This window comes from Aulonocara sp. 'chitande type north' Nkhata Bay, linkage group LG12, assembly GCF_057382095.1.
Source record: "Aulonocara sp. 'chitande type north' Nkhata Bay isolate Kocher_YH1m ecotype deep benthic linkage group LG12, A_spYH_male_GT1.1, whole genome shotgun sequence".
Lineage (NCBI taxonomy): Eukaryota > Metazoa > Chordata > Actinopteri > Cichliformes > Cichlidae > Aulonocara > Aulonocara sp. 'chitande type north' Nkhata Bay.
In genome coordinates this window covers 28,943,616-28,956,397 of record NC_141355.1, presented here as the reverse complement: position 1 = coordinate 28,956,397, position 12,782 = coordinate 28,943,616, and the positions used below count along the sequence as shown (strand labels likewise).

The window sequence follows — 12,782 nt, the reverse complement described above, 5'->3', positions numbered from 1 at the left end:
AAATCAACTTTTATTCAATGCTAATTATTTTTTTCATATTTTAATGAAATGAAATTAATAAACTTTACAATTTCCTCCAAACCTTAGTAAGTTACAGGTTTCTCCTCTTACATAAACAACTGAATATAGTATATTTTGCTGCTGGAAGGAGGAACAAATAATTCTCTGAAAACAGGTTGCCCACCTTTACTTGACATTTTCTATCTACCTAAACACAAGAAGGTGCAACAGATTTAGATAACAAAACAAATGTCAGTTATTTTGATTATTTTATTTATGTTTGTGACGAGACAATAGGACACCAACCCTTTACTCATTTTTCATTCATCTCCCTAATTTTCCTCATAAATGCTTTTGATTCTTTGCTCATACCAAGGCTGCTGGCTCTAGCTTAAGCCACTTAACCTTTATTTGTTTCTATAAAAAATTCAGGTTCAGCTGAGTGAGGGTGATTTAACTTTCTGATTAGATTTGTTGTTATAAACATTTTCATGGTGGTCCTCTCAGTGTTTACTTTGGACTTACTCACAGCAAAGAGCTTCCTTGCTGACAACATGTTAGTGTGTGGTTGTCAGAATTTTTGTCTGCGCCACTGTGGGGCATGCATCACAGATGCATGAAATGGACTGGTGCATAATTAGACATACGCAAAGCTGACCAGACCGAGAACATTAAACATTAGCTGGTCAGTTGGCCCATCGGTATTAAAAAATAAATAAATAAAAATCTTTATTTGTTTTATATGTACTGCTCCTTGGTGCAACCCCTCAAATGTTCTCTTGCACGTCCTATTTAAGAAACTGAAAAAGAACTTCCTCACACCCCGAGTGGCTGTGCACTGCTAGAGCTACAAAATGAACCTTCAGCAGGCCACTGGTGTGAATGTCTTTGACCAAACAATCAAAAATAAACTTCTTGAGGTTGGCCTGAGGGAGCTATCCGGTGCTTGCTGTCTGGCATTGTGAATCCCAACTGGAATTTGCTGTAGAATTCCAGAATACCACAACATGTGACAGACGTGAAAATGTCTGGAGAACATTATAATGCGTGTAACATCACTCAGCATGACCGGTTTGATGGCGGATCAATGATGGTTTGGGGAGGCAAATCCATGGAGTGACGCACAAACTCGACGCTGGAAATTGGAACCCAGGCCATTAAGTATCAGGTAGAAAATCCCATATCCCATCTGTTGTCTGATTAGGAGCAGGCCCCGACATTGTCAGGCATTCATTCAAACACAGGGAACACACTAACTACTGAGTACCATTTTAAGTTCCTGCAATGAAATTCTAGCAAAAGTCTTTTTTTCCTCTCTTTGATTTTCTGGTTGTCTATCAATTTAGTTCTTTCATCAAAGAATATGTTATCCTAGTTTCTAACACCTCACTCAGTCCATATCAAGATGGATATTGAGCCTGACTTTTTTCACATTGAGATTGATGATTTCAAAGTGTTCCTTTAATTTTTTAAGCAGCGTACACATATGCTACAATAATTACAATAATAACAGCTCATCTATCTGTAAAGGAGCTGCACACAGAGAAGATAACAGAATACATTTGTTTAAAATTCATCCTCCACACCTCCTAGAACAATTCAACTCTGAAATGAAACTCTTCAGATAGGGTTAAGATAGGCAGCACCAAAAAATCATTTTAGATGATGAGAGAAACTGTAACTCCAGGGAAAAACACAAGAAAGTGTGCCCTAGATGGGTAAAAACCCATGACCCTCTTGTTGTGTATCAGAAATCAATGAGCTACACTGCTGTCCATGCGGGACGCAGGAAGAGTTTCTCCTTAAATCTCTATCCAGGTATCATTTGGATTTTCTGCAAAAGCTTGAAAAGATAAACTGTAAATTTTTCTATTAAACCACGGCAATGTCAAAGCAGCAGAGGAATCACACAGAAATGAACTGCATGTTTCTGTCAGAACAGCTTAAAGAACTTAAACTGAAATACACAAAGACAACATTAACACTCTTAATCTGACAAATGGAAAGGTTACTCTGAATGCTGTCAGAGCGCATTACGTATACTGAATTTAGCTGAACACCGCACTGATGGCAAAAAAGGATTGCATTTCACTGATAGCTAAATAATCAACAAGATTATAGTAGCTAACAATAACCTTAAAAAGTAACAATTACAGCATCACCTCAAACACAGAATTTGTAAAACTCACCTCTTGCAGTAGAAACTTGTTTACCGTGTTTGTTTTGAATGCTGTCACAGCTGAAATCCCCACAGCATACAAATTAGCTTTACAAGCCCCTCTACCCTGCAACAGTCCTTGTAATGCTGAACACTAACGTCATCAAGACGCACTTTTGCAGCTGTAACCGACACTGGTAGCTAATTAGCCTAATAACCTGTCTATCAAATATCAAAGGTAACGCCCAGAAAATAGCAGCATTTCACATTTGGATATTTTTCTGTCAGTGGTAGTCTTTAGAGCCAGGATTTCCTTCTGCAAACAAAAATAACTATGTTGTAAACACACCATGTGAACAATTCAGACAGCAACGAATTACTGTAAGCTTGCGTCAAAACGGCAACATATACCTGGAAGTGGTGTCATTTGAATTACACTGAACAGGCAGCTGATCTACTAGGATTTTCCTGCACAACCATCTCTTTATGGAGAATGGTCTGAAAAAGAGAAAATATCCAGTGAGCAGCAGTTCTCTGGGCAATGTAAGATGTCAGAAGAGTAGGGATGGGTATTGATAAGATTTTCACGATTCCGATTCCATTTTCGATTCTGTTTAACGATTCGATTCTTTATCGATTCTCTTATCAATTCTTATTTTTTAAAAAGGAGAACACTAAGTTCGATTAGCTTAGAACTTTGTTTTATATCTTCTCTTTGAACAAGATAAAAATTTAGGAGTAACATGGCCTTACAAACCCAGCAGTGAGATCTTAAGAGATCCAGCCTACGGCTCTTCAATGGGTGTCACAGGGTCCCCAGGAAAAAAATTTGTAAATGTAAAATAATAAAATCAATATTCTTCTGTAGCAATAACAAAGTATAACATAAATCATTCTGTAGCAATTACACAAGAATATCCAGTAATGTCCCTGCCTACAATTAAACACATTCACTTACTGAAAATCGGGGGCATCTGCTGTGGCAAATGGGTGCAAGCCTTTTACCACAAACTTAGTCACTGCTCGGTGACATTTGTCTATCCTGGCCTGAAAGGAGACGCTACCTGTAGACTGCAGCGAGAACTGCCAGCATCTGAGCCAGACTCTGTCTGTCTCTCTCATCATGGTCACCTAAATGCACAGTAATAGCAGGTTTTGTAATAAGGCAGATCGCGCTAACATAATATGCACTGTTAGTTGATTATTTACCTGGCGCATTAACGGGAGAGGACGTGCAAACGTTACCGCCGCTGCTCGGTTGAGATTCACGAGTCTGGAGCGGAATTAAAAACACGACATTCATTTAAAGTTATCGTGTGTTTTGTGAGTAAATGCTTTTGCATATTCGTAGTGTTTCCTCCCTTAATGAAATATCTACTTTGCAAGTTGCCCTGTTGTTCTCGTAAAGTATAATCAAACTTTTGAGCGTTTGCGGCCAGGTAAATGACGCTCCGCAACGTGGTGACGTCATTCGGGGCGACTGGAATCGATAAGGGAATCGTTTGCAAAAATGGCAAACAATTCCAAGGAATTGAAACAGTGGGAACCGGTTCTCAACAAGAACCGGGTTTCGATACCCATCCCTACAGAAGAGAATAATCAGACTGCGTGGAAGTGGATGGAAAGGAGGAAGACAATAACTTAAACAACAACCTGTTATAACGAAGCTATGCAGAAGAGAATCTCTGAATGTACAACAGGTCGAACTTTGAGCCAAATGAGCGACAGCAGCAGAAGACCACACTGGGTACCACTCCAGTCAGCTAGGAACGGGAAATTGACACAGCTTTTCATCCTGGTTGTCTGACTAATGAGTCTCAATTTTGGCTGCACCATTTGGATGGTAGGCTCAGAGTTTGGTGTAAACATGAAAACATGGATCAATCCTGCCTTCTATCAACAGGCTGTCAGTGGTAGTGTAGTGATGTGGGGGCCCCATGGTACCCACTCAGCGTAGTTTAAACCCCACCGCTTATCTGAGTATTGTTGCTGATCATGTCCATCCCTTTATGACCACATGGTACCCATTTTCTGATAGCCACTTCAAGCAGGATAACGAGCCATATCTCAAAGCTCAAAGCCTCCCAAACTGGATTCTTGAACATGACAATGACTTCACTCTACCCAAATTGCCTCCACAGTCATCAGATATCAGTCCAATAAAGCACCATAGGGATGTGATAGAATGTTAGATTCACATTATGGACGTGCAGCAAACAAATGTGCACTGTGTGATGCTGTCATGTCAACATGGACTAAAAGCTGTGAATGCCTTGTTGAATCTATGCCCCTATCACACTGGGGATTCACTGGTGAAAATGAGATGTTACAGAGTGCCGATGTAATAAAACAGCATCAATATGAGCCAAAATGCTTGTGGGCATGAGTAGTTATTAAATTATGTTGCCATTGTGACTCCTTCATGAAACCACTCATATGGGCTAGAGTCCTCACAAACCAAAAAACTGAGAAGCTTGTTGTGTATTTGTCCAGAGCCGTTCGATAAATCAGGCTGAAATGATCAAAACAAAGACCAAAATGTCCATTTGTGAAATCTGACTGGGCTTCAAACAACTAAGTATTATAAAAAAAAAAACACTGACAACATGAAGCAAGTGGGTCTCAGGATAAAGGTTTCTCAATTTCGAGGGAGAGATTGAGGTGGCTACCAATTAAAGAACAGGATACAGGTAATTGTTATACAACAGATGAGTAAATACATTTGAGTTACCTAGGCAACCAGAGCCTAAAATGTCCACTAGTGACCAAAGCGATGTGCGATGTGTGTGGATACAGCTTCAGGCTCTGAAGTCCATGCAAATTTGTTACGTATAAAACTGGAGAGTAATAAACAAATATCTCTTCTCAGCCTCCAGGTGGATGCAGGTGGTGGAGAGCAGCACTGACGTGTCAGAGGCAGAGATGAGAAAGTCTGCAGGTTAAATTGACTACCAAATTGCGAGGGTGTGTTTGATAAATGACATGAGCAGAGTGAGCCACGAGAGTATTTATGATGCAGGCTTTGCCAGTGCATGTAAAGTGGGATTTTTGTCAGTGAGCAGAACTACTCTCAGCTGATCCCTTATTCACAAGGGGTCACCACAGCAGGTAGCCTCACATGTTTGATTTGGGAATTTAACACCAGACGCCCTCCTTGTTTCAACCTGCAAGGGATTTGCGTCTCCTCCTAGAACTGAACCAGGGATGTTTTGCTTGTTAGGCAAATGTGTGGAAACTACTACACATCAAGCCAGAAGAAAATATTAAGGATTTTCATCAGTAAGCATCACTGTACACTGTAGCGGAGCTGCAGATTAATAACTGAAAATTGGGGTTATCACAGAGAACTTCCAGAAACAAATGCCTGACAGCTTATTTCCCAGTCCCTGGTCATTGAGGATGCTAGGATATTATGAAACTGTCATTAATACTCCAGAAGCAACACCTTTTTCTAAAAGGTAACAGTATAAGTATCTAATTTCATACAGCTTGCAACTTTAAAAGATTTGCCTTATGTTAAGTCAGCTAAGGCCCCTGTGCCACACAGGAGTTGGCAACTACCCATTCCTATTGTTACGAACTTGCATTTCATGTGTTTGTTTTGTGCAGTTAATGTATTTGTTTATGTTAATTCGGCTATGCCAGGGCCCTGCTCCGATTGGTGCGTGGATATACAGCCCGACGGGACTGGTTCCAGCTGGAGGACCCGCCCATTAAAGGAGGCTGGAGTGCCACGGCGAGGGAGGCTCTCGCGTCTCTCCTCACAACCCAGCAGTATACCTGTGGCAGCCGCTGGCTGCAGTGCCGTTTTGAAAGTTGTGGAAGTGGAGTGGGTAGGGGTGAGCTGCGGTTTCTTTTGATCACCAGTTTTCTCCTGTTTTAAATTAGTTACAGAGGTCAGACTATTTTATTTTGGTAAGGTCAGGGGCGCGGGATTTGTTTAGATTTGTTTTGTTTATTATTTTGGCTTTGGCCCGTTTTGTTGTCCCTAGACTTGACTTCTTACCACTTTGTAAATAAATCACATTATAAAGAAAGGATTTGTTTCCTGTTGCTGCTTGGGTCTTGGGGGTGGGGGTGTGGGGGGTAAACATGAATTGGGGGCTCGTGACTGCTGAGTGACTGCTAGCAATTGCTGTGAAACTGATTGGTACAGAAACTGTCAACAAGCTTAGATACCGGCCAACAATCTATGGCAACCCCCAGTAACTAGGGAAAAATGTATATTCCCTGAGTGGTTGAGTGTAGTTATCGATTAAAACCAGAGCAATCACAAGCTTATCTTGCGTCACCAAAAATTGTTTTGCCCGCAGCTGCTTGAAATCACCAAATTTCATTCACTTTCTATGGTGATCTGGTGTGGACACAGCTTAGCATGCGATGGTCAAGACAGACAAACTATTATTTGGACAATAAACCAAACCGTGCATATCACAACAAAAATGCATTGCATGTCTCAAAAATAGTGCTAGAGGGGTTCTGCATATTAAAGAAATAAGACATGGAAAAAATATGGATAAGCTATGTAAAATATACACGCAAATATCTGTACAATATATATACACATATCTTAACGTGTTTTTTTTCCATTTAAACAAATACAAGCATGGCTTCAGTGTGGATTGAATATCCCAATACTGTGGAATTTTCTGGAAACAAATATATTTGTCATACTTTCTTTTATCCATAACAATCCCGATTCCACAATCCTTCATACAGAAACCCCATAAACTGCTGCATAGTTTCATTGTTATGCTGTCTTGAATGGGATGGACCCCCCCGCAACAATGACCAATTATTTTGTTCCAGTATTTGGTGTGAAATAATCTATAGACAATATGTGACTATAATAACTGTGACAAATGTTTGCAGCAGACAGACAATGAGCCCTCCTATTATAAAGAAAATTCAATTTGAGCAAGGTTTTATTAAGGAAAGCACAAGTTTAAAAATCCAGTGCTGCATAATGTACTTAGTGATAACATTACCCGCATGCCTTTGACATGTATGAGCCTTCTTCAACAAACCACCAGGGAGCTGGGATTCTGCTGAGCAGGCAGATAGATTACGCAGCTGGGACAGCATTGTGATAGTCTTGTATTTACAGTCTACAAGAAACCCAGGCTGTCCAAAAAAGAATGGTAATATGGTAAATATACACAACTATTCAATCGAAGGTGTGAGCTGTCTCACCGCTTCACTGCGCGCACACACACAGAAAATCAATCTGTGAATCAGTAGCTCTGCGTCACGGAGCCAGAGAGCATCATCGATTTCCCAGAACAAGAGGAATTCTATAACTTTACACTGTGCTCTCTTTCCACCTACAGCCACACTGTTTTCACTTTAATGTAGAGCTGGGCGATATGAGATTTTTTCATATCACGATATGTTTTTTTCATTTCAGGCGATAACGATATCTATCACGATATAAGCCAAATAACTATATTTGTAAGATTTAAATGTGCCGTTGCTCACAAGTAAAATGTGAAAGAATCAGCAGCTTGTTTTTATTTAAATATTTATTTCCCATAATAAGTTCAACAGGGTAGATGTACTTAAGGAACATGAGTTTTTCAGATAAATAAAGGCAAATATTGCAAACTACACAAAAGGCAGCCGCTAAAGCGTTTAAGTTTCAAAATAGAACAAACAAAACAGACTAAATTGTCAATTCCACTTAGAAACAAAGTATTAATTCTAAAAATAAATCTTAGTTTGTTTTACAGAAGAACAGACAAAACTGACTAACTTTTGTCAATATCAAATAAACTGAGAACTAAAAGGAAATTCTCAATCTCTCCTTGTTGTATAGCTTAGCTTTTCAAACAGTTTTAACAGTTACTTTAGTCTGACAAAAGCCGAATGACGAATTAGCGCTTCAAGTCAGAGACTGAGGCTACGTCCACACGTACACGGGTATTTTTGAAAACGGAGATTTTCCGTTTTCGTTTTAAAAAATAATCCCGTCCACACATAAAGGCAGAAATGAAGGAAAACGCTGCTATGAACATGCCAAAGCAGCAGGTGGCGCTAGATTCCTAACCGTGCAGAAATGTTGGCCAATCAGAAGTCTAGAAGCCTCGGTGGGAAAAAGTAAACAAAGCTGGGGCATAGAAGCAGAACCGAGTCGTATGTGTGGAGGGACAGTAACTGTGTGTATATGTAAGCATTTAAACACTGCAGAGAGTAGAATTAACAGTAACAGTATTGTAGAAATTCATTTCACCGAAACAATAACGTGGCGCACAGTGTGACGCATGCACCAGTTTATTGTATTTCCAGACTTGCTTTCGGCACAATTTACAGTTTTACAGTGCACGCTACTCTGTTTTTTGTCAGACTTGAAATAGCCGAAATACCTTCACACTACGGAACTTCTATGGCTCTTCCGTTTGACAATCTCTCCGGCATTGGAACCATCATCTGTTTTCTCTTCGGTCACGCTCGGTTGATTTTTCTAGTCGGCACACTCATTTCCTCCATTACGCGCTGGCTCCATTACCCGCTGGCTGCTTCCCAAACAAACACACGTGCGGCTTGGCACTTGTGCTGTACGTAACAAGTCACGCGACGTGACGCTGCGGCTGTGATTGGTTCGGCTCTGCGCTACTTAATTTGGATTGGCTGACCTTTTTTTTTTTTTTTTTTTTTTTTTGAGGACAAGAGCGGCGAGGTCTATCGCGATAGCTTAATTTCTCTATCGAGTAAAAGTTATATCGCGATACATATCGTTATCGTTCTATCGCCCAGCTCTACTTTAATGATATAGTGCATGTAGGTAATCTTTACAGAAACATTCTGACAGCTATCAATCAAATAAAACTGTTTAATCAGAGTTGTGTATCTGTAACTAATAGCACTACAGCTGGATTAGTTATGACCTTTTTTCACATTTGTTCATCTAAGTCAGAATTCGAACATGTGGTATAATTTACAATATATTAGTGCAAGAATTACTCCCAAAATTAATTTAGAAAACCACATAATCCACTTTTTATGGGAAGATTAGCTTGTCCACACCCTTATCATATACAAAGACAGCTCCTAAATGTGTGACAAAGGCTTTAAATGTGCTGTATCAAACAGCAGCTTTTCAAAAAATTTCACACAATTATTTGTTATCTTGTACTTGTCAATCAATTACCCGTCTTTTGCCAGCATGGAAATCTTTTCATCTTGTGTGATTCACTGAGCGCTATAGATGAGGTCTTTTAAAAAAAATAATTTTTATTTTTAAAAAAGTACATTAGCAACTTCTGCATTTTCCAAATAAGAGAACTAAACTTTACAACAATCAGTGCAGCTTGATTGGAAATTCTGCACAGCAAAAATAACTTGAAATTTTTAATTTGCTACCGTTTAGCCAATTACTTTTGTTTAGCAGTGTGACTTCTACACATCAATCAAATCAACCCTCACAGATGATTTCAAATAAAATAAAAAAATCCAGTTTTCAGTTGATAATCAAATTGTGCAACATGTAGTAGGATACGCAGCAGCAGACATCAACATTTTCATTTTAAATACTTTAAAATGTAACATGTGGGAAACGTTCAATTATAAAATATATGAAACATGATCTCAGATACACTGACCGCAACACTAATGTGATGCATCAGATAATTCTCTTTTTATGGGAAGACTAGCTCCTCGGCAGCCTTATCATAGAGAAAGACGGCTCCTAAATGTGTGACAAAGGCTTCAATTCTGCCGTAATTAACAAAAGCTACAGTTTTGTTAGTTACTGGCTAATACCAGTCAACAAGGTAAATATGAGCAGGTAAAGCTGCTGATAATTTGGTGCATCTACTGGTGCTTATTACTCACATTTATTTTATTTTATTGTAGCACAAAGCTACTAATTCATAAGCAGCAGGTGGCATTTTGTCTGGAAAACGCTTTTAGTGAGAATTATGCTATTCGTGGTTTGAAACAAAGCCACTCCTCCGTATGAAGTCTGGTATCATTTGATTATCAATTCAACTTTCTGCAACATCACCGTGAGGTATAATTAATCACAACTTGTGTTGTTGCTTTGGAACATCCTGCCAACTGGGAAGTTGCACATACTAACATTAAGGAAGATAAATTAGTTAAACTGCTGTGCTAGGCACATGAGGCATAGATAAAATGAACTACACGATCCAAGGCCACTAAAAAGACTAATGACTAGTATATAAAGTAATACTACCTCAAAGATTCTATTCTTCTTTCGGATGCTCCATTTAGGCATCACTACAGCGTAGGGCTGAACGATATATCGCATTTGCGATAATATCGCGACATGATCAAGTGCAATTTTCTAACCGCAAAGGCTGCGATTATACTGCGATTATAAGGCTGTCCAAATTACTACCATATCCCAGAATTCATAGCGCGGCCCAGCCAAACTCCAGTTTCCAGCAATGGCGGCCGCTACTAAGTTTTAAAATTACTCATACTAATCTTTCTGGGTCACAAAATAAACTTTTAACATATTTTCAGGCGAGAAAGTAGTTGTGTAAACATCAAATATCTGCTCGGTTTATCAAGATATCCCATATTTGCAAAAGTGCTTCGACGTTTTCAGAGGCGTCTGCTACCCACCAGCTCGACAGCTAGCCGGGAGCTCGAGGGTTACTGATGCGGCCGAGAACGGCACAACTCCCGGCACATCATTTTCAGATCACCGCGGAGTTTCGCTGCTCGGGTTAAACGTAATATATAAGTCACTTAGACAACCTAAAAATGTTATTGTTGGGCTTTTTTCAGTGTTTTGTTTGTTCGTGAGTAAATCGGTTTGGCTGAGATTAAAGTTATTAGATTAGATAAAATAAAACTTTATTAATCCCCCGGGTGGGTTCCTCCTTGGTTTTCACACAGCTGACTAAACGTCAAACAGAAAACTTATTAAACAGAAGTATGAGACAGTCGAGAATTTACACCAGTGTCTGGTTATATTTTAGATAGCAAGAAGCAGACGGCCGAGTTTATTAAACTCCACCGAGACAGCGGTGACACTAATCAGAACTAGACCGTCCAATTTCACGCCTTTAAACTTTAAAGGCGTGTTTGTGTGTGTGTTTATACAATTGCTATTATGTTTGCACTTTATGTGTAATGTTACTGACTGCAGAGATCAGTAAGATGTGTGTATTTTTTATTTATTAGTTTTATTTATTTAATATTATTTTTTAATTGAATGACTGTCTAGTAGTTCACAGATGTCGAAAAACTGAGTGTGGTAAAGCCACTGATTTTTTTTAATGTATATTTCTGCAATCTGCACATTGTACTGACTTTCATTTTAATGTTTACACCAGGGTTCCTTGTCAGCACTTTATGCTCAGATGTTTGTAAGCTAAAAATAAACTATTGTGTATGTTCAAATATACTGTTGTGATTGAAGAAGTTAAATAAAAATGTCAGTCATCAATTCATGCATCACCTCATGTCATCATAACAGAGGTCTGTCTTCCAGGAAAGAACAGTTTAAAATTAATGTAATATAGTATTGGCCATACTATATGATGTATTGCTTGTCTTTGTTTAATAATACAGAAGACAAAGACCTTAAAAAATAATCGCATATCGCATCGCAATCGCAATATTGGGGCAAAAAAATCGCAATTAGATTATTTTCCATAATCGTTCAGCCCTACTACAGCGGATCATCCACCCACATCTCACCGCAGCATCCTCCTCTATCACACCAACCGTCTTGCATGTGCTCCTTCACCTTCTCTAAGGTCTTCCCTCTTGCCTGGCAGCTCAATATTAAATATCCTTTAAACAATATATTCACCATCCTCTGCATGTGTCTAAAACACTTAAGCCTTGCCTCTCTCCAACTCTGTCTCCATACTACTCAACTCAGCTGTCCTCTAATATGATTTTCCAGTCATGTCCACCCCGGTCACTCCTAATGACAATCTTAACATCTTCAGCTCTGTCTTCTCTTTTGGCAGTGTTTCCAAACGATACCTAATAGCAGGTCTCACTGCTATCTCGTATACCTTCCCCTGTCACTCTTGCTGCTATTCCTCCTGTGAAAAATCATTCCTGTCACTCATCTCGATCCACTCCACCCTGCCCACACTCTCTTCTTCACCTCTCTTTTGCCCCGTTTGTTGTTTAGGATGGTTGACTCTAGGTATTTAACTCATCCACCTTCACTACCTCTGCTCCTTGCACGCTTTCCACCCATCTCCCTCTGTATTCTATCTTGCTTCTACGGACCTTCATTCATTTGCTCTCCGGAGCATACCTCCACCTCTCCAGGCTCTCTTCCACCTGCTCCCTACTCTCACTACAGACTGTGAACATCATAGTCCACAGAGACACATGCCTGACTTCATCTGTTAACCTGTCCATCACCACTGCAAACAAGAAGGCGCCCAGCGGATCCCTGATATAATCCTCTCTCAGATTGGCATATGACCATATGCTTTCTCTAGATCCACAAGTGATCAAATTTACCTCATTATAGCTAAGCAAAAATTAAAGCTGGATAGCCCTTTTTAATGAAGACATTCTGATGTGTTACTGTTTGACAAGTATTTATGTAATAATAACACATATAGGACTGGTACGAGTGTAAATAACAAAATAAAAGCATGCCATCACACTGTCACAGCTTGAA

The 12,782-nt window shown here is 39.4% G+C and overlaps 1 protein-coding gene across 15 annotated transcripts in view; it reads right to left on the bottom strand.

Annotated features, from left to right (window-relative positions):
• Nucleotides 1–12,782, bottom strand: part of gpat2 (glycerol-3-phosphate acyltransferase 2, mitochondrial) — a 176,625-nt gene that overhangs the window by 48,245 nt on the left and 115,598 nt on the right. The window contains exon 1 of one of the 15 annotated variants that reach the window (XM_086314879.1): nt 3,223–3,277. The exons of 13 other annotated variants lie outside the window; for them this stretch is intronic. The gene's annotated coding sequence lies outside the window, so the exon portion shown is untranslated. Of the gene's footprint in view, nt 1–2,189; nt 2,227–3,222; nt 3,278–12,782 lie in introns of those variants that run through there. One more of the 15 variants, XM_086314880.1, reaches the window with a different exon arrangement.